General features: G+C 36.5%; 1 long non-coding RNA gene across 2 annotated transcripts; it reads right to left on the reverse strand.

Annotated features, from left to right (window-relative positions):
• Positions 1-2,800: 2,800 nt before the first annotated feature.
• On the reverse strand, positions 2,801-26,437 carry LOC132010254 (uncharacterized). 2 transcript variants are annotated; one of them, XR_009402204.1, is made up of 6 exons: positions 26,267-26,437; positions 21,648-21,776; positions 7,287-7,456; positions 6,806-6,874; positions 3,668-3,805; positions 2,801-3,208 (listed from the first exon to the last, which is right to left on the reverse strand). It is a non-coding gene; the product is annotated as an uncharacterized LOC132010254 (long non-coding RNA). The 2 variants fall into 2 exon arrangements; XR_009402203.1 differs by having other exon boundaries at positions 6,806-7,456.

The following is a 26,437-nucleotide window of genomic DNA, read 5'->3' on the forward strand; positions in this document are numbered from 1 at the left end:
ATTAATGCCAGTTCAATCCAGGCCTCTTAGGCAATCATGCCAAATTGTACAGTGCAATGGGGTGTTTTTTATGTGACAGTGGTGTATGGGGGATTGATCTGCGAATGTAAAGATGGCATCAAACTATGGGGCCAGAACTAACTGCTCAGCATTATTGTCGTTGCTGAATTACAGCTTTTTGATCTGGCAAAACTGCCACAAGACTTCACATTTCTAAAATACTATCATAAAATGGAATTCTGAAATAACTAGCTCATCAATCACTGACATTCCATGCTGCTTCCCAGAACTTGAAGCACATATGCAAGTATTTTGAATCTCCTTTGCAGGAAACACACACACACACACACACACACACACACACACACACCAAAAAACTCCTTTTTAAATGCTTCATTTTATACAGTCACACAAACCAGGTCTAAAAGGCCAGATATGATGGGGCGCCTGGGTGGCTCAGTGGGTTAAGCCGCTGCCTTCGGCTCAGGTCATGATCCCAGGGTCCTGGGATCGAGTCCCGCATCGGGCTCTCTGCTCAACAGGGAGCCTGCTTCCTCTCCTCTCTCTCTGCCTACTTGTGATCTCTCTCTGTCAAATAAATAAATAAAATCTTTAAAAAAAAAAAAAAAAAAAAAAATAAAAGGCCAGATATGAATGTCCTATTTTTGAGGCATTAATCTGATAATGGAGTGAAATAATTACGAACATGAAGGAGACAAATGAGGGCTTTCTTTTAGAAGAGTTGTTTAGGCAACATATAGGCAAGACATCAGTTCTATATTTATTAACCACTTCTGAATAGCAGATTATTTTTCTATCCTGCCAATTTCAAACTAAACCTACTTAATATATATTTCATGGGTTCTCGAGAGGTGTATTCTCTGCTGGTCGCAAGTGGATCACTATATTTCTTTTAGATCAACTATATTAATTGTCATTCAAATCCTTACTTCTTTTTGTGTTTGTCCCAAGAACTGACAGAAATGCATTATTTTATATATATAGAATATCTATAGATATATAATATATATATAGAATATATAAAAAACATATTATATATTATAGTCTCTGTACATCTATTCTTATATAGCTGACAAATTTTCTTTGTATTTCCAAAATTAAAAAGAAAACTCAATACTATATATTTTGGGACATATTCATGACAGTTACATATATATCTTTTTACTAAGGATATATCTATCTTTATATTACATAAAGGGAAGTTCAACAGAAATATGATAATGCAATAAAAGCCAGAAATCACAAAGTTCTTTTCTAACTCAGAAGATATTAAAGTGGGTTATTATAACTTCATAGGTATTTAACAACATGTTCTATGTTATTATATTTTTTAGGCATTATCTCTTATGAAATTGCACTTTTTGGTCCAATTAATACATTTTTTGAATATCACTTTTTCATCATTATATTATCACCTGATTTATGTTTGAACTTGCTATGTATCCTTGCCTGTTCATTTACGTTTTTTTTTTTTAGTTGCTCTACTTGAAACATGTGACTTGTATATAACAGACTGCTAGTTTATTTAAAAAAAAAAAAAAAGAAAGAAAGAAGAAGAAGACCAAAAGCAGAGTTTCCCTTTTAACTGGTAAGATTATCCCAGTTATGCATTTCTATTTTCTTTACTTACAATAGTTGCCAGATCCAAATTTCATTATTTTGACTGGTATCTTAGTTCTACAAATTATACACAGATTCCCTAGGAGGTAATATGTCTCCAAAATCCCAGACAATCTAAGCACGTCTCTTTGGCTTTTTTACACATCAATGGTGACTTGACTAGGAACTAAGTTCCCTCTGCTTTTCCTTAGAAACATCATAGACTTGACTCCAATCCACGATTGTCTTAAGGAAGTCTGAGGCACTCCTGATTTTTATTTTTTATTTTTTTCTTTATAGGTGAGTTGTTTCTTTTGCCCAAATGCCTTTGGCATGACTTTTTTTTTTTATCCCCATAATTTAATAATTTCAACAGGATATGTTTTGGTTTTGAATGTTCTCTATTAACTTTTCTGGGAACAAAGTGAACCTTGTCAATGTGTAAATTTAGCTATTTTCTCATTTCAGAAAGTATTTATCTTTAATTTTTCCCCTATTCTATTTGTTCTGCTTTCTGCATCAGGGAGGCTCCAATTTTCCATATGGTTCTATTCTCAAAATGTAGCATTTACCCACAACCTATTTCCCTGCTTTGTCTTTCCTTTCTTCACTCTAATGTAATAATTTCCAGCCAGATACTCTGTTGTTAGAAATCCCCCCTTCCTGTTTTTAAAGTACCCGTTATTACTGCAATAGTATGGTTCTCCTCACTTTGTTTTCTAACTGCTACTAGATCTCCTATGACCTCACCTTCTTACTGATTATCTCATCACTAACCTCTTGTTTTCATAGACCCCATGCTCTACTTGACTTAGCACAGCACGCATTTGTTTTCTACATGTGTCCCCTGTCTCTGTTCATTCATTGTATTCCCCGTGTATCTTTTGGGTGCCACATTCCTTTCTTTGGTTCATGTCTCTCTAGAATAACTATTTGAAACTCAGGTGAATAATATTTTTGTCTCTCCTCTGAACTGAGGACAATTTTATTTAAAACTACTTATCAGAAATAGAATGAATAGATTCTTCGTGAACTCCTCTGCATTTACATGGATAACCAGATGCGGATAGCTTGAGTAATTTATTTTCCTATATTTCAGGCATCTGAATGGAGTGGGGTATGAACTTGGAGCTATCTTGAAGAGACTTCTTTAATACTTTCTAGGTCTCTTTTATTTATTTATTTTTTAAAGATTTTGTTTATTTATTTGACAGAGAAAAATCACAAGTAGATGGAGAGGCAGGCAGAGAGAGAGGGAGGGGGAAGCAGGCTCCCCGCTGAGCAGAGAGCCCGATGCGGGACTCGATCCCAGGACCCTGAGATCATGACCTGAGCCGAAGGCAGCGGCTTAACCCACTGAGCCACCCAGGCGCCCTCTAGGTCTCTTTTAAATCAGGGAACAACTCCCCATTCAGCTCAAACCTAACCCATAAGGAAGTTTAGAACTTCAGTGCATATACCCAACACAGGAAGAGCCATACTAGACCGGTTTCAGATTCTGTGATTTAGCATGGGTGGGGGTCCTTCTTCCTTGTTTGCTCTTCCTTCTCTTTTTATTCTTCTCTCTCCCATAGTCAACTGAAACTTTCTGCCAAGAAAAAAAAAAATTAGCCCTTGTTAAAATGACTAAAGAAGACAATCTGGGTGATACAAACTTTATTTAACACTTCTTAAAGCAGGCCATTCTTTGAGCAGGAAACTGCTCCTTCATGACATGTTAAATAAAGTTTGTTTGAAGTGTCAATTGATCTCATTTTAACTTTGATGTGGTAGGCTGAACACCACTGATCCTGGGAAACTATCTCAGCAAAATGCAATTTAACTCTTAGATTTCATGTTCTTATAAATGGTCTAGCGACTGAGAAGTCATACTGTCTAGGTAACCCATCCGTGGTCACCAAGTAACATGGGTGATCCTCCTATCCCAGTGTACTTCAAATAAGGCCAGATATGTAAAATAAAATAAAATACCATCAGATATTTCTATTTTTCTCTTCCTTCTTTCCTATTCTTTAATCCTATAAAACAACCTGCCTTCTCTCCTCACCTCCCCATCATTCAGTTCTCTTGAAGGTGGAGACTGCCTACTTCATTCAGTGTTAGATAAAAGTAGTTATATCACCAAAACAGTCTTCTTTGGTCGTTTCAGCATCCTCAGATATCTCTGAGATCCTCACAACTCTTTCTGTCCAGAAGAGAAAATCAACAATCATAAAAACAGAATGAACCCAAAGCATCTGTGTGGCTCAGTCAGTTATGTGTCTTCCTTTGGCTCAGGTCACCATCTCCAGGTCCTGGAATTGAGCCCTGCATAGAGCTCCCGGCTCAGTAGGGAGTCTCTTTCTCGCCTCTCCCTTCCTCTAACTTCCAGTTTTGCTCTTCCTCTCTCTTGCTTTCTCAAAAATATAATTTTGTTTTTGTTATTTTATTTTTTTATTTTATTTATTTTTTTTAAGATTTTATTTATTTATTTGACAAATGGAGATCACAAGTAGGCAGAGAGGCAGGCAGAGAGAGGAAGGGAAGCAGTCTCTCTCCCGAGCAGAGAGAGAGACCGATGTGGGGCTCGATCCCAGGACCCTGGGATCATGACCTGAGCTGAAGGCAGGGGCTTTACCACTTAGCCACCCAGGTGCCCCGTTTTTGTTTTTTTTAAAGAGTGAACCTATGTTTATCCTCTAATACTTGGGGAATGTCAGCAAGATGCTTCATAATCATATTACTTTTAAGAGGAGGATGTCTGCAAATGTCTGATAGCAGGTATTTGTAGCATACAACATCATGATTAAGAATGATATTTCCACTTTATCCCTCAGTTCAAATCCTAAGTGAATTCCATGCTGTCTGTGGGAAAATGGGAAGTTATTTGGACGTTTACTTTCATGTGGAAAAATCTGAGAACTATACCTAAACTTCTAGGGTTTTTGTTAGGCCAAAATTTCTAGAAAACCTTATTTTGTTAGGCCCAGGAAATAACTTGTGTCTGTAGAGCATTTTGGCATCAGCCCTCATGAAAGGCATAATTTTCTTTGCAATGTCCGTTTATATATTTAATAGAGAGCTCGAGAATTATTCTACCAGGTGACACCTTTAAAATACTCTTAATGCATATTCACATGATAGATCACATTATAAAGACTAAAAATGGCATCCTATTTAACTCGAAAAGAGATGGCAGAACGTGAAGTAGTGAAATATTCCGAAGAAGAGTAGTGGAATCTCACTGCATACAATCTGTAGTGATTGAATTTCTTTGGGTTATTGTTTTCTAAGCTGTGAATACCCAGGTGCATCTAATAGAAACGTTCATTTTCTCTGCTTATTATTCAGCACCTGCTAAGTTGTATCTATTTTTTGAATACCATAAAATGAATTAAAATAAACATGAATACAATGTTATTCTACCATATAATTCCACTTTCAGTGTATTTAAAATGACTATCATTTATGTTTCTTTTGTTTATGGATGATTGTTGTAATGACACCATTGTTTAAGATGTGGTTTTTATAAATTGTTCCCTGGATACATGATTACTATTTTCCAACAGCAGTTTTTCATGGTGATAAAATATAACATACATATTTCCCCGTGCCAGAATTGATTTTTACAAATGGGTTTGGTCTAAAGACCCGATCAGCTTTGCGAATATTTCATTTTGTAACTGTTCAATGGACAATCTATTTAGCTGAACTGCCACAATCAAGCATGTTAAAAAGACTTCACTTTAGTAAATGAAATGGAAAAAAAAAGTACAATCTTTTAACAAGAATGTCAATCCTTTTATAATCCTCTTAGGAAACTTGGTCTTACTGGGGTAAGTTTAATACCAATCTCATCTGTTTGTTAGTGATCATGATTGGAAAGGCCATTATATGGCAAAATATTTTAGAATTCTTATTGTACTTTTTAAACATGGTGTGGATAACTTATAATTATACAAAATACACTGTACTCACATGTGGAGAGGCAGAATATGAAACTCAGTGTAATTTTATATACCAATAACTTAATCATTTATTAAAATCTGCCATTATGCTCACTTTTTATTTTCCCTTGAGGCTCCCATAAACTTCTAATATTCTTTTCTTGATTTGATTCTCTAAGGCCATCTTGACATGTTAGACTGCTTTAAATGATAAAAAAAATATGTATTTTGAGCTTTGTGTGTATAAAAAATATGAAGTGATTTTCTGAAATTTTATTAATCAAACTGATGAAGTTCATATTATGTATTTCCTAGGCAGAACTTTTAAAAGTCCCTTCTAGGAGCTATAATAATAGTTTGAGTAATCAATGCTTTCACCATTCAAAAAATCCAGATAAATTATTTGAATAGCTACTGATTTAGTTCAGTTAAATGGTCAGCTTAATTTTTCTAAGAACCTGTTTTGAAAAAAATGTAATTCATATGTAGAAGCTAAACATTATAAAAATAACATATTGGTAGAGAAATGTTATAAATTAGAATATAAATACATTGGGGCACCGAGGTGTCTCAGTGGGTTAAACCCTCTGCCTTTGGTTCAGGTCATGATCCCAGGGTCCTGGAATGCAGCCCCACATCGGACTCTCTGCTCATTGGGGAGCCTGCTTCCTCCTCTCTGTCTGCCTCTCTGCCTACTTGTAATCTCTGTTTGTCCAATAAATAAATAAAATCTTAAAAAAAAAAGAAGAATATGAATACATGTATTACTTGAGTAGTCATTTTAGGTTTAAATTAAGTATAATGGAGAGTATAGACAGAAAAATTTGTTTCCATCACCAAAAACCTGCAACCTGTATGTCATTAAACACATGTCTACTGATTACTCATTCCCACACATACATAAACATTTAAATGTAAGTTGAATGCATGGAAACATACAGAAGAAAGACATAGCATATAGATTTATTTTTTATTGGTAAGTGGCATTTTATGGTTAAAAATATTGTATTAAGGAGGACACATGTTGTGATGAGCACTGGGTCTTATACACAACTAATGAATCATTGAACATTACATAAAAACTAATGATGTACTATATGTTGGCTAACTGAACATATTAAAAAATATATATTGTTTTAAGCCTTTTGATGTAATGTACTTGAAAAATGCTCGTAGTTGTTATCTTTCTAATGGAATGATTCAAAAAAAAAGAAAGAAAGAAAGAAAAAGAAACGTCTTGGACACGTTGGAGATTTTACCTTACATTTCTGAGTTGCTGATTAGAATACCACCAACTTCAAAGGAAACCTCAGGTTTGGTCCAAATAACTGAAAGGGAAAATAGAAACTGACCTCTTCCCAGAATGGCTCTCATGTAATCACTTCTATACTTGCAGAGTGCTATCAAAGTTTTATAAGAACATAAAATAAGAAGTGAATAAGTAAGGGCTACTCTAATTCACTTTGTGAAGATGGACATACATAAAATTTTCTCAAGCTTGGCATAGCTAAGAAACAACAACTTCTCCTTTTTTGCTCCTGTTCACTTTTCAAATAAGCTTATTTGAGCTATTATTTTTTTACATTTTGAGTCTATTTTAGTTCATTGTTTCCGCATTAATCTTCTGCACTCAGTTGTGAACAACTTGAGCATATTTGCTTCTAATTCATATTTGAATCATCTTGGAGAGAGCTTTGCAAGTATTACAAACCCTGTTGGTTGGGAACAAAATGACCCCACCCCAGGAGGACTCCTTGATCACTTATTATTTCGGCAGTCCATGTTGTGTCCGCCTTGCTCTTAGCTGGTGATGGGCAGGATTTGCCTCCATTTGTAAAACAGTCTGAACAAGCAGACAAATTTGGTGGTTTTTCCAGGTGCAGTGTATGTAGTTGTCTTCTGCTTTCATTCTAGAAAAGGAAAAAAAATATTCTTACAGTCCCCTGGGCAATTGTTGTCTTCATTCCTAGCTGGTTCTAAGACCTACATTAATTTTAGTTGGCATAATAAGCGATTCTCTGTATCAGCTTGGTTCACATTTAAGCAACCACCCTTCACCATAAATTTTAGTAATATATTTAAAATCTTTGTTTAGGGTTTAAATAATTTTTGTTGCCCAGCAAGAGATAAGATTGTATTTTCCTGAAATTCCTTTTTAAAACCACCTGCATAGTTTACATTCCAGATAAATAATTAAATTTTATATGTAGTATATATCTCTGCATCTCTGGAAACATTTATACGCAGTATTTGATCTGAGTATTTAGTTGCTACTGCTAATGTGAATTTCTAAGCTAAAAATAAATGCCCACTCTCCTGGACTTCTCACAGTGCCATTCAAAACTCAGGACTGCTGTTGAGTTATTCTGATGACTCCTCACCTTAGAGACCTGTTATGGGTTTCATTCATTTCTATTGTAAAATTGCATGTTTGTGGTTTTTTTGGTCATGTCTCCAGATGGTTTAATTAAGTAACATTGCTCACCAGATAACAAGTACAAATTCAATTTGACTCTCACAACTGAGAATTGTATTGTATGTTCTTTTAAGATTTTTATTCTGGGGACACCTGGGTGGCTCAGTGGGTTAGGCCGCTGCCTTCCACTCAGGTCATGATCTCAGGGTCCTGGGATCGAGTCCCACATCGGGCTCTCTGCTCAGCAGGGAGCCTGCTTCCTCCTCTCTCTCTGCCTGCCTCTCTGCCTACTTGTGATCTCTGTCTGTCAAATAAATAAATAAATAATCTTAAAAAAAAAAAAAAGATTTTTATTCTGAAGAGTTCACTAAGCCTGGTCTTGTTATGCTACATTTTTGTCTATTGCCTTTCAAGCATGACTTTTATATAAAATCCCTTTCTATCTAGTTGGTATGTGACAGCAACCTTGGTACAGTGTTATGTTTCCCTGCTGGAGTTCACCTTCTAATTTATTTGAGTTTCAGGGAAATGTCACTGTATTTTCACATTTCATTTGGAGTTTGAACATGCAGCAGGAAAGATAAGATAGCAAACCTGCCCTGTGATCTCAAGTGAGTGAGCCACCATGAGAGGTTAGTGTCATAGAATCTTAGTGCCACGTGTTGTTTCATCCAAATTACAGAAATACATGTTACAATTGGTGTAATATCTGACTTCAAAGATCTGGAATTTCCCTTGATAGATTTAAATATGATGGAATTCTGGCAGAAATATCAATTTTCTTTTTTTTTTTAAAGATTTTATTGGGTGCGTGGGTGGCTCAGTGGGTGAAGCCTCTGCCTTCAGCTCAGGTCGTGATCTCAGGGTCCTAGAATAAAGCCCCACATCAGGTGCTCTCCTCGGCGGAGAGGCTGCTTCCCCCTCTCTCTCTGCCTGTCTCTCTACGTACTTGTGATCTCTCTCCCTGTCAAATAGATAAATTTAAAAAATCTTTAAAAAAAAAAGGATTTTATTTATTTATTTGACAATGTGAGAGAGAGAGAAAAAGCACAAGCAAGGAGAGGGGCAGAGAGGGAGAAGCAGGCTCCCAGCTGAGCAGGGAAGACTCAGGATTGGATCCCAGCACCCTGAGACCATGACCTGAGCCAAAGCAGATATTTAACAAGCTGGGCCAGCCAGGAGCCCCAGAAATACTAATTTCCATCTTTAAATTTAACTCTTGTTTTATTCTGCACCAGAATGTCAAGGTTTGGGCCACAATTTTTATTTTTTTTCCATTCTAATCTTATTTTCATCTTGGTCTTATTTCCCTCACTTCTTCCTGACATTTCTAGGCTCCACATTTTCCTTCAGGCAAGACTACAAAGAGTAGCTTTATCAATTAATAGAAAATTCATTGTCACACACATTATTACTGAATTTTTATTGAATTAAACATTTCTAAAAGCCTAGGAAGTTAAAAAAATGCTTTCTACATACCTCAATGGTAGTATTTATCGGTCTTTTAAAAAAATTATTTACATTAGAGAGACAGAGAGTGTGAGAGAGCATGAGTGTGGGGAGAGCAGAAAGAGGAAGGAACAGGATCCTTGCTGAGCAGGGACTCGATCCCAGGACCCCGGGATCATGACCTGAGCCAAAGGCAGATCCTTAAGCCACTGAGCCACCCAGGCGCCGTTTTTTTCTTTTTTTGAACAGATTATAAGGTTCTTGGGAGGAGAGTGCACCATCCTATTCATTTTTGAAATTCCAATACTCACTGCTTGGTAACAAAATAAAATTTAAAACATTTATTAATTGTATCAGTGGTTTCTAACTTGTGGCAATTTTTCCCCCAAGGGGATATTTGATAACATTTTTTTTGTCATCACAACTGAGGGAGGTTGTTACTAGCATCTAGTGGGTAGAAGCCAAGGGTGTTACTTCATATTCTAAAATGCACAGGACAACCTATCTGAAACAACAAATTATTGGGCTCAAAATGGCATTTGTGTCTAGACTAAGAAACTATAATTTAAATTCTGTGTTCATATTCTCAGGAAATTCAAAGAATTTGACTTATTGATCTACAATTACCAATTTTCATGTTACTATCACCAGTTTCAATGAGAATATCCAAAGCAGTGTAGGGTTAGGGGTTGATTTGTGATGCCCTTATCATATGAAAAAAATTAAATCATCTTTTGAGTTTGAAATTTTAAGTGATTTTCAATTTATAGTGTGATTGGATTCTTATTTGAGTGGTTTAGAATGAACAGAAAATGCTATCCTGAACTTGTCTGTAGTCCAGGGAGTAGTAATTGTCTATATCTGGCTAGTTCAGAATGCAGATGAAGTTAATAATGCTTAGTAGTGACTTGGTCTGAATTTGTTCTACAGCCACAGAAGTGTCTGTTCCTAATCTTGACCTGGCTTGAGTATCATTGATCACAAGAGGCAGGGATCAAAAGAAGGTGAATAGATTCTTTTTAAACTGTCATCACTATTGTATCAACAGTCTCAATGGCAGCTTCTTTTGCCAGCAGGTCACCATCAGCGTCTTTATTCTGGAAGGACAGATCATAAATTAAGCAGTTGACCTTTATGTCAGTCAATCAACATTGGGCCATCCAGGGCTGCCAAAACCATTAACTTTGAGCAATAGCCACTTCACCAAAGTACAAATGCAGTATTTATAAACCTTACGTTGTTATCTTTGCCAAAAATCTCAATGACATTGTCTATTTCTCATTTTCTTCCCATCCATTAAAAGATAGGAAATGATAATCAATAAACTAGAATGTTATCTGTAAAAAATTCAGTGATTCAGAAGTAAAAAGCATTTAAAATAAAAATTCAAAGCAACATGCTCATTTTATAGCTTTCTTCATCAGAGAACTAAAAAAGACTAGAGCTACAAAGAATGCTGTGATATCTTATCCCACTCAGCTTTTACATACATGAAGAAACAAGGCCTCAAGAAACCAAGCAAACTATCAGGTCATGTAAATAATGGACTATCTTGAGTAACCCTAGCTTCTCATGATCCAGTTAAGTGGTCTCTGCATTCCCTAATAAGGCCCAAATAAGTGAGAATTCAATATTTTATTTACAACCGAAATATGCAGGAAATGTTGCCACACTTAAGATTTTCTTTCCAAGTTTGACAAATAGGAAGTAATCAGAACTTCAAATGATATGAGTATTGCCATAAATAAAAATCCTATGCATATGTTCAAAAAGACTGGCTAAATTAATTCAATTACTGCATGCCCACAGAACACTTAGAACACCTTAGAGACACAAAGACAAAACAGGCACAGATGTGGCCCTAAGGGAGTTTATAGACCACTGATAATTTTAAGAAAGATGTTTGTGTAAATCAGGGTCCCAGTGAGAAACAAAGATACACTCAAGATAGAATAACTTGAGAAGAGATTATTTGCAGATGGACTTATTACTAGGGTGGGATTAAGAAAGACAAGTCTAGGGCAAGAACTAGCAGTGTAGGAGCAGACATCAACCCTGCTTGGATTGCGTGTCTGGCAGGAAAGTCACTTCAATCAAGAAAGAGAAAGAATCATTAGAGTTGGTTGCCTTACAAAGATCAGTGACTTGCCCTAAAAGGAGGGAAATAAGGGGCACCTGTCTCAGTGGGTTAAGCCTTTGCCTTTGGCTCAGGTCCTAATCTCAGGGTCCTGGGATCGAGCCCTGCATCCTGCATCCTGAGCCCTGCTGAGCAGGGAGCCTGCTTCCCCCTGTCTGCCTGACTCTCTGCCTACTTGTGATCTCTCTCTCTGTCAAATAAGTAAATAAAATCTTAAGAAATAAATAAATAAAGGAGAGAACTAAGAGAATTAATAGAAAGAACTTATTTTTGCTCTCTTTTGAACCCCTACCTGAGTTCTCCTTTGGCTAACCACAACCAGAAACCAAATGACTTTACATGGACAGAAAGAAAATATTTGTCATGAATTTCTTTTTTGTTTTTTAAGATTTTATTTATTTGGCAGAGAGAGAGTGCGAGCTCAGTCAGGGGAAGCAGGAGAGTGAGAAGCTGACTCTTCACTGAGCAGGAAGCCCAATGCAGGGCTCTGATCCCAGGACTCCGGGGTCACATCCTGAGCTGCAAGCAGACACTTAACTGACTGAGTCACTAGGTGTCCCATGAATTTCTTATTTTTAATAAATCTTTGAGGATTTTCTGAGGTTGTGTTGCCTTAAAACTGAGTAACAATGTCATACCACAGTTTGATGGACACTGTGACAACACCAGCCAGATTCTCCTGCAAGAATGAATAATTCATTCTGTACCTCCTATCTATAGACCTCAGCTTTCAGCCTCTTTTGGGGATTGCCATAAGTGATGACAACCATGTGACCCAAAGGTATGCTCCCATGCAGGATGCCTTGTATTGTTCCTAATCTTGACCTGAGAGAGATTGAAAAAGAACTGACCCATTTTCTTTAAATTTAGGACAATTCTGAAAAACCATCCCAGCTTAGTTTTCCACATATGGTCAACTAAAGTCTCTACTGAGATTGTATCAGATCTCAACAATTTTCCCCTCACCAACTCTGCTTTCTTTGCTTCTCTTTCTGTGGAGTTAATCTCAAGAGCATTCCTTGCATGGGATTTTCCATCCCAGAGTCTGCTTCCTGGGGAACCCACCCAGAGATAAGTGGCGCTGAAAGCTATCCGAGAAAACAGACTGGAGATGAGCTTTTGAAGCTGGGTTGCCTACTTCTTGTCTGGTTGTGACTCCAAAAGGTTTGGCAGCCACGTCCATTGAGACTGCATCACGTCTCTTCTCCCTCTGCTAAGTCGGCTTCATTTATTTCCAAAGGAATTGAACCCAAGGTTCAATTATATATATAACCCTGGTTCCATATATTAGGTATGTGAGAAATAAAGAACAAAAGGTAGCTATAAAGTGCCTCTAATTGGGTGAGGTGTTAAGCATTATTGCCTTAGGAAGAGAGATGGAAAAGTTCGGAGTAGTAATTAATTGACGTTTGAAAGACAAGTGTGAAAGCTAGGGGATTTTTTTTTTTTTTAACATATAAAAGGCTTTCACCTCTTGTAGCTATTATCAGAGAAAGCTGGAGGCTAGCTCCAGAACTTATTCATAGGAGTAACAGAGCTCCAAAGATAGTTTTACTATCAATCTAATCAGTTATGTTATGCTAAATCCAAAAATGAGGAAACAAGTCTGTCTTGTCACATAGGATGGGGGCATCTGGATTAATTTGACCTGTAAACGTTGAGTGCCCAAATTCCCCTGAACCTTCAAAGCTGAAGTCATGACTCACTCCGTGTTTGGAGATATCAGTCTCCTCCTTGCTTGAAATTAGTGGAGAGTCCTCCCTCATACACGTTAACATGAGCCCCATCCTCAAGATCTGTCCCAAATTCCCCTCTTGGCCACTTGAGTTAAGTTGGGAAATAATGCAGCTAGAGGCAGGCAGGGCCCTGTAAGGAAGAAAATGGACAATGTCTCAAAGGAACTGTGACCTACTCAGCATGAATATGTATGGGATGGTAATCTAAGGGTGCATGACCAACGCATAGGGTCAGGAGAAGAAAGAAGGCAAGAAGGAGAGTCATCATTTTGGGAGAGTTAATTGAATCTGATCATCAGGAATCTACAGTGGTTCCATTGTTATGTAATAGAGGCAAGAAGGAATATATTTCCTGATATGAGGAAGTAGTGATGCAACATGGGGGCTTAAGTGGGTAGAAGAAGAATCAATGAAACAAGATGGAATTGGGAGGGAGACAAACCACAAGTGACTCTTAATCTCACAAAACAAACTGAGGGTTGCTGGGGGGAGGGGGGTTGGGAGAAGGAGGTGGGATTATGGACATTGGGGAGGGTATGTGCTTTGGTGAGTGCTGTGAAGTGTGTAAACCTGGTGATTCACAGACCTGTACCCCTGGGGCTAAAAATATATGTTTATAAAAAATAAAAAATTTAAAAAAATAATTTTAAAGAATCTCTAAAAAGCAAAAAAAAAAAAAAAAGAAGGAATATATTTAATTTCCAGATGTTATACATGGGTTTTCTTGATACTACCTTGATCAGTTTTCATAGTGAATGGACAAGGGCTACAACCCCCTCTAGATAAATGTATGAGGAATATAGGCTTAAACTTCTCAGGGATTAGGCTATGCATGATGCCCCTGACACTAACAAAAATGCTACTTGATGTTGAAGAGAATATAGATTGGATAGTAGAGGAGGAAAGCAAAAGGGACATTTGTGGTTGCCATACTGAAGGCAGCAGCAGTGCTTATAGTCTTTCTCCCCAGTCTTCTTCATCTTGAGCTGGAGCCCTGAGCTAACTGTTCCCCGAATTTATAGAAGAAATAGTTCCTAGTGAGGTAAGGACCAGACATCCCCCAGGTTCCCTTTCAGGATGAAGCCACTGGAACTGCCAACACATAATGAGTTCTCCCCCATCTGCCCAGTTTCGTGGTTCAGCCAGCTGAGTCAGGTGTGTTGCCCAAAGTCCTGCCTGTCTTCTGGGGCAGCCACATCTCTGGTGACCCTTGAGGGCTGTGAAGATACAGCTCTCTCCATACAAGTCAGCACAAGTATGAAGGGTTATCCCAGATCCAGGTGGTTTGGTGACCACTTCCATTGAGACTGGTTTACCCCGTCTCCTTTGTCTAATTCACTTCATTTATTTCTAAAGGAGTCAGGGCCAAGAGCACTCCCTAATAAAACCCCTGCTCTCTTAATCACCATCTCAGAATCTTTTCCATGCAACAGCTCATGAGATATTTGTACCATTAGATGGTAATGTAGAGATACTGGTAAATATTACTGAAACACATATTGGGCAACATTTACAAAGCTGGTCTACAAATGGTTGTTACTCTGCATTGTTTTCAAGTACTGTACCATTTTCATTTTTTGTTTTCTCATAATGAATACTTATACCTTAATTCCATTTTATTTTGTAACATTTTTTTCTGGTTTACTCAATGGAATATATTTGAATTTATAGTTTTCATGTTGTGCAGATAGAAATTTTTATTCATATTGCCTGAGTATGATTAAAATAGAAAAGTGAATATACTCAGTAATCTGGTTCACCTATCAGCTTTCCTCACTCTTTAATCTATTTCCAAAATGAAAAGGATCAGTTTTCAATTGCTTTCTTAAAAAATACCATAACTGTATTTCAAATGGATGTACCAGAGTTTAACAGAAATGCTGTGGATGACTTGAACAGAAAATGAGAACAGAACAAGTAAACTGAGTCCTAGTTGGACTCTTATTTAACTCCTATTGGATAAGAGTAAGTTAACTTAGTGAAGAATTAACCAAATATTTACAACTTACTTCTTTATAAGTCTGCCTGACTGCTACCACCTTACTCCACTGCAGACTATATTGTCACTAATTTTTATTTATATGAAAACATGTCATATAATCTGTCTTTCTCTCTCTCTCTTTTCCTGTTTGTATTTGATATTCTGATTGTTTTAAAATCAAGTTTTTCATGTCTGTTATCAGTATATTAAGCCTAAATGCAATAGTTTTGTTCGTACTAGTAAATATATCTACAAGTGTTCCAAGACTAAAAAATTGATGAATGTAGCTGTTAGTGAATTGTGATTATCTAAAATGATTGCTCTTCTAGACATAGTTCTTCCTGCCTACTTCTTAAAATTTGGTACATTTGTTTCATGAAAATATGTAAGTTTGTATAAGACCATATGCCTAAGACAGCAGCTATTTATAACCCGAAGATCATAATGAAAATATTCACTTATTGTTTATAAAGCATGCTTACAAATAGTGAATCACACAGTTAAAACCAGTGAATATCTTGGGGCGCCTGGGTGGCTCAGTGAGTTAAGCCTCTGCCTTCGGCTCAGGTCATGATCTCAGGGTCCTGGGATCTCAGGGTCCTGGGATTGAGCCCTGCATCCAGCTCTCTGCTCAGCAGGGAGCATGCTACCCCACCCCCTCACTCCACTCTCTGTCTGCTTGTGATCTCTCTCTCTCTCTCTCTCTCTCTGTCAAATAAATAAATAAATAAATATCTTGGGGTGGGGGAGAACTAGTGAATATCTTAATAGACAGCTACTATATTCCGGACAATATTTTTGTACTGAAATGCTATTTGAGTTCACCTTTAAAAACGTATGAGACTATCAACATTCCCTGTAATTTTCAACATTAGATGCCTGTTTTTATTTGCGAGTTTCTTCCATGTTTTCTAGTTTTATTTTTAAAAAGACACTGAAATCTGGCTTACCAAAGGTAGTTTTCACATAATTTTTCCTTTTCTATTAATTTTCTGTTTGAAATTTTATTGATTCCTTGCCTATTTTTTTTTTTTTAATTTTCTTTACTTTACTTTGGACTAAATTTGTTTTCCTTTTTCTGGTTTCCCAAAGTGGATGCTTAGGTTATTGATTCTACATCATTCTTCTCTTTTAATATATACATTCAATACTATATATTTCCTCTAATCCTTGATCCTACAGAGTTTAAATTGTACTTTCCTTTTCATTTAGTTAAAAATATTTTAAAATTTCTTTTGAAACTTTTTTGATCCCATGTAATGTAGAAGTAAGTTTTTAATATACAGGTATTTTGGAATTTCTCCAACTATCACTCTTTTATTGATTTCTAGTTTTATTATGGTCTGAGAACAGTTTGCATGATTTCTATTATTTTCTATTTGTTCGGATGTGTTGTGTGGCCCAGGATGTGGTCTGCCTTGATGAATGGTCTGTATGGCCTTGAGAAGAATGTGTATTCTGCTGTTATTGGATGGAGTATCCTATAAATGTCAAGTAGGTCCAGCTGATTCATGGTGCTGTTGAATTCAACTACATCCTTACCTACTTTTTGCCTCTTGGATCTGTCCACAACTTTTTATGAAGCGTACATGACTCAGAGAGGACAAGTAACTTGCTCATCATCCCATGGCTACAAGTTTAGATTTTAAAATGGGAAAGGGAAAAGTGATTTATTAACCTAATGATACTTGTTTCCAAGCTCGAGAATGAGTAAAATGCTAATTTACAAGTGTGGATCAAGTGGTGTCCACCCCAAAATATGTCCACTCAGAATTTGACCAAATTTAACCTTTGCATGTGTAAAGTAAGGATCTCAAGATGACATTATCTTGAATTAAGATGGATCCATAAGCCCAATGAATGTTGTTTTTAGAAGAGAAAGTAAAGAGAGGTTTGAGATATAGAGACACAGAGGGAAAGGGCAAATGAAGACACGTGGAGGTGGGAATTAGAATGATGCATCCATAAGCCAGAAAACATCAAGGGTTGCCCACAGTCACCAGAAGCTAGAAGAGAGGCATGGAACTGATTCTCTCTGGTTTTGGCTTCTGGCATCCAGAAACGTGACAGAATACATTTTAGTTGTAATAAGCCACCTAGTTTGTGGCAATTTGTTAGGATGGCCCTAGGACACAAAAACAAGCATGTGTTTCACAAGTTACATAGCTCAGTGGAGATAAATTCACTCAGCATCTCTTATCAGAATGCTGACCTGAGACAGCCACAGAGAAAAACAAAGTAGACTAAAATGGGTGTATATGTGTTAAATGAAACAAAATCAAGAACATTAATTACTGTTTTTTTAAAGTCCTTATTATATTATATTGCATCTTATTTTAGGTTTAGCATTCAACTAGATTTTTTATTACAAAAACAGAAATAATAAATAAGTCAGTCTCTCATATGTGGAATTTATAGCACTCTTAATATTTAAACTCTATAGTTATTCCATTTGTGTCGGTTTATTACTAGTGTTTTCCACTAGAATATAAGCTCTGTGACATATTGGTGACATTGTCAATCTGGTTTATTGCTGTACCTCAAATGCCCAGCACAGTTTCTGGCACATAATAACCACTCATTAAGTATTTGCTGGGTGAAGGAAGAGTTAATTCATAAAGAGTGAGTCCTATTTCTATGATACAGTTATATGTGAAAACAAGAGTTCTTTCATACTATCACAACAATAGAGACTTGAGAGCAATCTATCTATTAAAATAATTAAAATACATCATAGGTTACAAGGTAACTCTATCTACATGGTTATCCGGTCATTTTACCATCACTTGGCCACGGGAATTCCTGGGTCTCTTGCAATTAAAATAACTTGGCAACTTTCTACCTTGTACTACTATTCTGTGGTAATGCCATTACTTCTCATAAAACTTTTCTCTACCGTATGGATTTAGTGAAAGAAATATAAGCTAAGAACAGCTGAGTATTTTGGTAAAGAACCTTATACTGCTGTGTGAGGAGAATGTAACAGTGATTGTTAATATTCATGAAAAATGAATCATTTGTTTGCCTTCATTTCATGCACAGAATTCACCATGACATCAGTGGGAGCTTTTTACAACAATAAATCTGTGCCAAATAATAAATTACATTCCCTCACATTAAATTAAAATGTGCACATTGAAGAGGTTTAATTTTAAATTTTCATGACAAATGGGAATCTGGACACTAAAAACCTGAAAGTTCCACTACAAAGTAGAAACCTCTACAAAGAAGAAACCTTTCCTAGGATTTCTTTTCTCTTTGCTCTCTTTGTCATCGAGCAAGTTGTTCATAAACTTTTAACATCAGGAGTTGCCGTCAAAGTAATGTTTTATGCTTTCTAAAAAGAGTCTTATCTTGGCCATGGTTGCTTATATTATTTTTGGTAACTGAATATATACATAGTATTTCCCACATTCAAAAGACCTGTAAGAAAAATAACCCAAATAAAAAATGAAATTAAACATTCTTCTCACAACATGTAACTCGGAATTTCTTAGATTCTGGGATACTAATTCATGTCCCTACCCAGAGAAGACTTGTAAACTCAATAGTTCTTAAAAGGGCCAGATAAAGCCTTCAGATATTCCTTTATCACCATCATAAAATATCAGCTACAAACTGTCCTGTATCTATTGTCTTACCAGTGTGAGGATCTCCAAATAAACTTTACAGCACAGGAAGCATCATGAAAATAGCATACTCTCATCTGACTCCTAATAAGAATGGAAAACGTCAGGTGTTTCGCACATCTTATGCTGAGCCCCTGCTGTAGGCATCATGGTGATTGATTTCATCCTGCAGTCTTCGGTTTACAGGAAATCCATATAAATCAACCAGAATATGGAAATTCATACCTCCCTGGAGTAATAGATTAACTGATTCTAAATTGGAGGAAATAAGAAAGGTCAATAAGAAAGCATCAATGAGGAACCCAGGAAAAATATGCCAGATATTAAGTGCTTTGGAGGGCTACACTGTGGGTTGTTTTTTTCTGACTCAAAACGGTAGATCCGGGAACTTTCAGCCACAAATATGAATACTGAGGAGTCGCTAAGGTTCCTGCTGAGGGAGAATCTTTAACCTTTTTTGATTCAGATGTGAAAAAAAGCAAGGAAACTCTGCATTCAGATTGCTTTTCATATCACTTTGGAGAGAATTCTGCTCCTCAAACGATCATCACTGCAAGGTTAGGATAGCATCCCATTAGAGAAAAAACTCAAAGAGAGGTTCCAAAGACACCAGATGGAGGCCAGCCAGAAACGACTAGAACAGAGTTCTTATTTACACTACTGTGAGGTCAAACTTGTTCACTCTTTTAAGAATATTCCTTGGAGAAACAGTGTCTTCAAATGATCCTTTTCACCCTAAACTCCACCAGGGAATGTGGAGCAATGCCTCGTGAAAACTACCAATACGACAAGAATTAGAAAATATATAATACTCTTGAGATAATCGTCTCTTTGATCCCCAGGATTGGAGCTAGTACAACTAGAGATGAAAGGTAGATAAGAACATAGGCATGAAAACCAATTTATAATTTTGCTGTATACCAAAGAGCAGTTACTGTGTTGGTAAACCAGCATGGACCCTGGGAGAGTAGCCTTGATTTGTTATAGGAAGTATTGGAAGGAATAGGAGAAAATTTAAGGAAGACGTTTTCTTAACTAGACACCACTGAAACCACTGATTGTACTTTGAGAAGAAAACTAGTTCTAAGCTATGTCATTGAGCAGTGAGTAAATGTCAGAATTGATCATAGATCTTACTGAGTGATGATACTGGATTAACGGATTAAGAAAGGAATCTGGCAGGGCCATTTCTAGGGCAGAAAAATAGTCACATCAACTCTGGCTCATCTGGGAGTTGGGGTTAAAGGTAGGCTCTCAAATGTAGTACAGACAAAAGAGATGAAGGAGATAGTACTGTCAGCTAGCCCAAAGAGACCTGATAAAATCTATAATAAAGAAAAAAAAATTAATATGTCCTAATATTTCCTTCCAATTTATGTCTACTTCACCTTTCTCCACAAAACCAAATCTCTGCATTTCTTTTCCTTAAAGGATGCCGTAGATGTTCATTTTACTTGCATAACTTTTTTTTTTTCCCCCCTAAGGAGCAGGGCTTCCTTCTAAGTGAAAGTGCTGGACAATTTGCATGAATAAAAGGTAGAGTTAATACATGTTGGGCCTTGTTTATATACAAGGACCTATTCCAAATACTTTATAAATAAAATAATGCCTTTGCTTCTTACAAAACCCTGCAAGGTTAAGTTAGTATTACTCTCTTTTTTAAGATGAATGAACAAAGGGATACAGAATTTAAATATCTTGCCAAAAAGCACAAAGCTATGAGGTGTTAGCAGTAGTGTTGGAGCTCAGGTCAATTTGAGTTCAAAGTCATGGGAAGTCCATTTTATTAAGCTACTTCTCCTAGCAGGTTATGGATAAACATAATCTTAAAATATTAGGGATTTTTGTCATAAAGCTAAAATATAAAGCTTTATGACATCAAGACAAAGTAAAGTTGAAAAGAGTGAGTTTCACAACAATGAATTTCTAAGGTCAACAAATTGTTCAGGTGGTAAGATTGGCCACTGGCTTCAAACTAAGTTGAAGTGATGACTATGTTGAAGGGCTTTCTTTTAAACAATTTATTTCTTGAATTGGTATTAAAGATAAGGGGCCCTCCTGGAAGAATGCTTATTTGTGCACCTGGGCTGTGAGTAAACAGAGAAATCTTATCTCTACAGCTTTCAGAACAGAATTTCTTATCTAAAGTAAAATGAACAGCCAAGTATATCAATAAAAAACGTTAAGAAAGAGAAAATGAGTATCTGTGTCTACTCATTCTGAGAACGAAAAAACTGAAAATAATTTGAAGGTTTGAAGCTCAACATTCACTGTTTGGAAAAGATATATACGTTTTTTTTTTGTTTGTTTTGTTTTGTTTTTTTTCCTCCTGGAGCAGTAGCCCAAGATTATTGAACATGACATCAACACTGGTAGTATGCTTTGCTGAGAGAAATGAACCATCACGGCCCATCAAGGGGGCAATGGCGGATTTAATGGGGCCATTTGAACAGAGAACGCTCAGTCTTACTGCCATTCATATCACTTTGTGCAGGGCCTTCTCCCTTTATATTCAGTCTGTTAAGGAAAATGAAAGAATTCAAAGGGAGAAAAAAGCCACCTGAAGGGACCTAGAAAACTGTAATAAAATTTTCAATAGCCCTATTTAACACAAACACACAAAACTCTTTAATAGAGATATGTTTTCAACTTTGTGCAACACCTGTCTAATATGATGTAAAGAATGTCAGGAGAAAAGAAGATCCACTGATGGTAAAGACAGAAAGGAAATCCTGGATTCACATTTGTATTACCAATTCATTTCCTTCCAGGCCAAGCTAGAAGCCAAGGTGCTGAGACCGATGTTGATCATGACGAGATCAGTGACCAGCGCTTTTCTTCTCCTCTGACAGCTGGTGGATACAAGATGGATTTACGAGTCCCTGGAGGACAGAAAGGCATAAACAACACTTGGCATCAAGTGCCACAAAGTGCTGACATCACCAGAGCAAATCATCTGAGTGAGCCAGAAAATTAGAATCTAAAACTTGATTTTCAAACACATGAGGAAAAGTGACAGATCTCAGAAGTGCTACTGAAATACCGTCCCCCTTGCCCATGGTCTTTTATATTCTGACTGAGTGCATTCCAAGGGAGATGATATTGTAAGCACATTCTTCCCAATTGGGAAAGTGAGGGTTTGTATACGGCCTTGAAGTTGGAGATTAAGTGGTAACTAATACTTCAGTTTAATAATAATAAATTCCAATCACATGAAGGCAGAAAGCAGTTCTTCTAACTTCCAGATAACAGACATGTTTATATGGTGGAATCCTGCCATATTGGGCTTGGCGGCAGCAGGCTGATGAGCCAGCGTGCTGGAGCTGTCAGATCCTATACCATCACTGTCAGCCTCACTCTTGACGTGTCAGTTATGTCTGTATTTTGAGAAAGGGCAAAAGACCCATGTTTCCCAAATCTATTTTCTGGCTCGTCTTTTCATGTTGTCGTCAGCCATTTTTTGTAACAGTATCTGAAAGAGCTATTGCTGTGTTGAGCAAAGGAAAAAAACATTCTAAAATATAATCAGTTTATTTCAACCTCCATTCTGTTTTCACTTGGCAATCATTACAATCTCTAAGAGTTGTTTTTTTTTTTTTCCAAAGAATAAGTGATTCAATTCATAAAATTAATTTATGGTGTCATTCTCACCATTATTGCTGTGCACTTTAGCATTTCATGCTTAGCAAATTATTTTAGTGTTTTCAAGTCTGTAATCTATAGAGTTGTATTTCTACATAATTCATAGAAGAAATACCTAGAAATGTATTTCTATAGCACCTATATTTTATATTTGATTTTTTGTAGCCAGTATCAAGTACCTGAAAAAATGAGTAAAATATGTATTTGTGGGTAAATATAGTGTTTTCCTCCAATGAGGCTTTATTTTTAATAAAATGAAATCAACTAAGATATGTAAATAGCAATACATACATTCAGTATTTAGTTTCTGAGTAATATTAATAATAAATCTTGCTAACCAATAATGATTAACTATTTAATGAGGACCTGCTATGTACCAGACATGGGATCAGGCAAATTATATGCAGAACATGGAGATGTTTTCCCTCACACTCTTTTCTCCCTGAGCTGGGCTCTCAACCCCAGGAACTTCCACAGTAGTTTCCTGTCATGGAAGGTGTGGAACTGAGAGGGTCTGGTCAGTGTCAAGAACATCAGTATTCCTAGGATGCGCAGATTTATTCTATCACCCTGGAAGGTTAACCCATCCTGCAGCCCTTGGCAACCATGTAGCTAGGATTCCTTTACGGCTCCTCTGTCTAAGCAATATGGAAACCTCTGCCTGGCTCCTCTGCTCTCAGGTACCAGAGGGTCAAATTCAACCAAAGTCTCCACATGCTTGGATTGCCACAAATGTATATAGGGTTCTGTAGCAATTAAGGGATGTGGTTAGACAGAAGTCCCTCAACATCCAACTGTCCTGCTTTTTTTTGCTTTAGAAACACAGAGTTGTTTTTTGTGTTTGTATTTCTTCTGCGATGCAAAATACATGCATACATACGTAAATGCATATACATGTAAATGTGTAAATAAATTTTTTTAAATGTTCTGCAAGTATTCTTTCAAATGTTATACTTTGACCCAGTCTATCAGATTTCTCTGTCATCAAAATGTCCCCCTGTGACTATAGTAAATGATTAACTTTCCAGGGGTGTAAGGAGTCTTTTAGTGAAAATAGGAGAGGAAGAACAATGTTGTGGAGTGGAAAGCATGCTGATTATTGTTTCACAACATTGTTTTATCACAAAAGACTGAGAGACAAGGAAAGAAGAAATATTTAAATGGAAACTTTGTTTTTTAAGGTATGTTTCTTGGGAAACATTTTTCAGATTGGGGGCTATAATAAAATACATCAAAGCACTTTACTTGTCATGTCACCCAACATCCAAAACTTTTTAAGTCAGGGGGAAATGCCCAGAGAAATTAAATAATCTTTTCAAAGTCACACAGCTCCTCCTGTCAAAGCTCATTTTATTTATTTATTTTAACATCTTAATTTAATTTTATTTTTTTCAGTGTTCCAAGATTCACTGTTTATGCACCACACCCAATGCTCCATGCAATACGTGCCCTCCATAATACCCACCACCAGGCTCACCCATTCCCCACCCTATGACCAGCAATTGCACTACTGGGTAAATATCCCAAAGATACAGATGTAGTGAAAAGAAGGGCCTCTGTACCCCAATGTTCATAGCAGCAATGTCCACAGTCGCCAAATTGTGGAAAGAGGCGAGATACCCTTCAACAGACAAATGGATAAAGTTCATTTTAGAATGCAGTTCTTTACTTCCCGTTATAACACTTGGTTAAACTTTAACCCGTGTAGAGCGTGAGGTATTCCTGTGTGTTCCTGGCCAAATCCTGGCCAGATTTTTCCAGCTCTGCCTGCTGATCCTTTCTAGTTTATTCTCTGCAGCTACTCAAGAAATATAACTCAGTGATAATGTATACACAGTCAGGTGTTCCCTTTTTCTCTCATGGAATTAAACCCTAAGGGATTGAGACCTTCTTCCATATGCACTGGTAATAGTAATAAATACTAGGTAGAAGCATTCAAGAGGGGAAAATGACCCCCTAAGTCTTTTAGAGGTTGATTTAATGTAGCAAATACAGTATGTTTCATCATAATGGTGGTTGAATTGACTATTAAAAGATTTTATAGAGATATAAAAATTGTGATATGATGTAATAGCCTTTGAAACAATCACATAATTTCAAGCTGTTAATAAAAACATTATATTCATTCTATGGAAGCAATCATTAACATCTGAAATAGGAAAGTAAAATATTTAATATTTAAAGACTGGGATCCAACAGCCTTATAGAAGTTTCCACTTTTGCAATAAAGAATTAGAAAACTTAAGATTGTCTGTTCTCAGAAGAATGTGGTATCATGAAATGAGTATTTTCAAATAAAATGATACAATCCAGAAGGTTGAATTAAAAAAGATTTCCAAGTTCCTTTTAAAAATTATAACGTACAATATATCTATTATTTGCTACCTAAAAAATGTTTGAAAAATTTTTAATCATTGCTTTTAGAAAGTTTCTTTTTGGGGTGAGGGGCAGTGGTGTTTGTGGTGCTGGTGAGGTACTCTGTGTAACAACCAAGAAAGATATTAGCATCATTTGTTTTAACAATAAATTCTTAAACATTTACATTTTCTTTGCAATCCTATCATAACATGCAGGATATAATTCTATGTAGGATATAAAGGAGACTCCTAGATGTCAGTATTGTTTAAAGTTTTTGTTGGTTGATATGCTTTCACCTTTGGATACATTTCTTATTGATATTTAAGAGCTTCAAATAAAAATTCATTGAGTGAGGTTCTTTGGCTGTCTATGGGAACCTGCTAAAACCATTGATCTTTTCTCTTGCAAGGCACGGCCTGGTTTGATTCACTGTTTTTTAATATCTAGGGAGCATTGTAGCACACAGAGTGCAGATGTATACATGAAAGGTTAGCAATTTGCTTTTACAAGGCATGCCTCGCTTAATCTGTTATACTAATGCCATTCATTGCCTCACCCTGTAGGATAAGAAACTTAAAGCCACATTTTAATAATGCAGTCTCATTGAAAATTCCAAAGGAAAACCCAAGTTGGAGGTATGGAGAGAAAATTAGATAATATCTGGGGTCAATAAAATCTGAATGAATTATTTCAAAAGATTGAACCAACAAATTTGTGTCTTCTATATTCCTCATTTCCCACTGTAGCTGAAGAATGTGGGGGGTCTTTTTGTATTCAAGTCACGTAAATACAAAATCATATACATACATGGGTACAAAAGTAATTATCATGGGTTGCACGGACAGTGTCAATGCCATCAGCGACTGCTGTCATAAGTCATTCATATTTGGACCGCAGTTAAAAGAGTTATTTTTTATGGTCGTTTTTGTGGTCTAAAAACATTGACCCAATGAGTCATTTTAGAAAGAATGGTATTTGTAAACACCCGATGCTATTTATTATTTCCATGGTACATGGCAAACAATGATTGAAGGCAGTGTGAGATTTTATTATAATTACCTTGTAATGGTAAGCCTTGACTCATAGGAGTAATGCAGAACAGCTACTGCTTAACATTATTGCATTTTAGAATTCTAAATGACCCTTCTGAATGGCAAGAATGCCTACAGATTGCTTATAGTCATACAGCTTGAGAGTGCTGCCTTGGGATTAATTGCAGTTTTTTGATGTGGTGGAAATTTTGCTGTAGGTATAAGGTGTGTGTGTGTGTGTGTGTGTGTGTAGGAGAAAAAGAACAAAACAAAAACAAAACAGCCATAATGAGACAGAGGAATGAAGAATGAGGAGAGATATACATTTTGGGTTTACTTACTGGAAATACCTTGCTCTCCACAGAGCAATTTAGCCTACCAGGCACAATACAGTCCTCTTCTTTCAGGAAATGCTGCTGCTGTTGTTGCTGCTACATTATCAGAAGCCCTATGTCTCCAAGCTGTTTTAGGAATTCAGACACATGTGTTTTCATCTGTTCATATTTACCCAA

This window comes from Mustela nigripes, chromosome 2 (genome assembly GCF_022355385.1).
Source record: "Mustela nigripes isolate SB6536 chromosome 2, MUSNIG.SB6536, whole genome shotgun sequence".
Lineage (NCBI taxonomy): Eukaryota > Metazoa > Chordata > Mammalia > Carnivora > Mustelidae > Mustela > Mustela nigripes.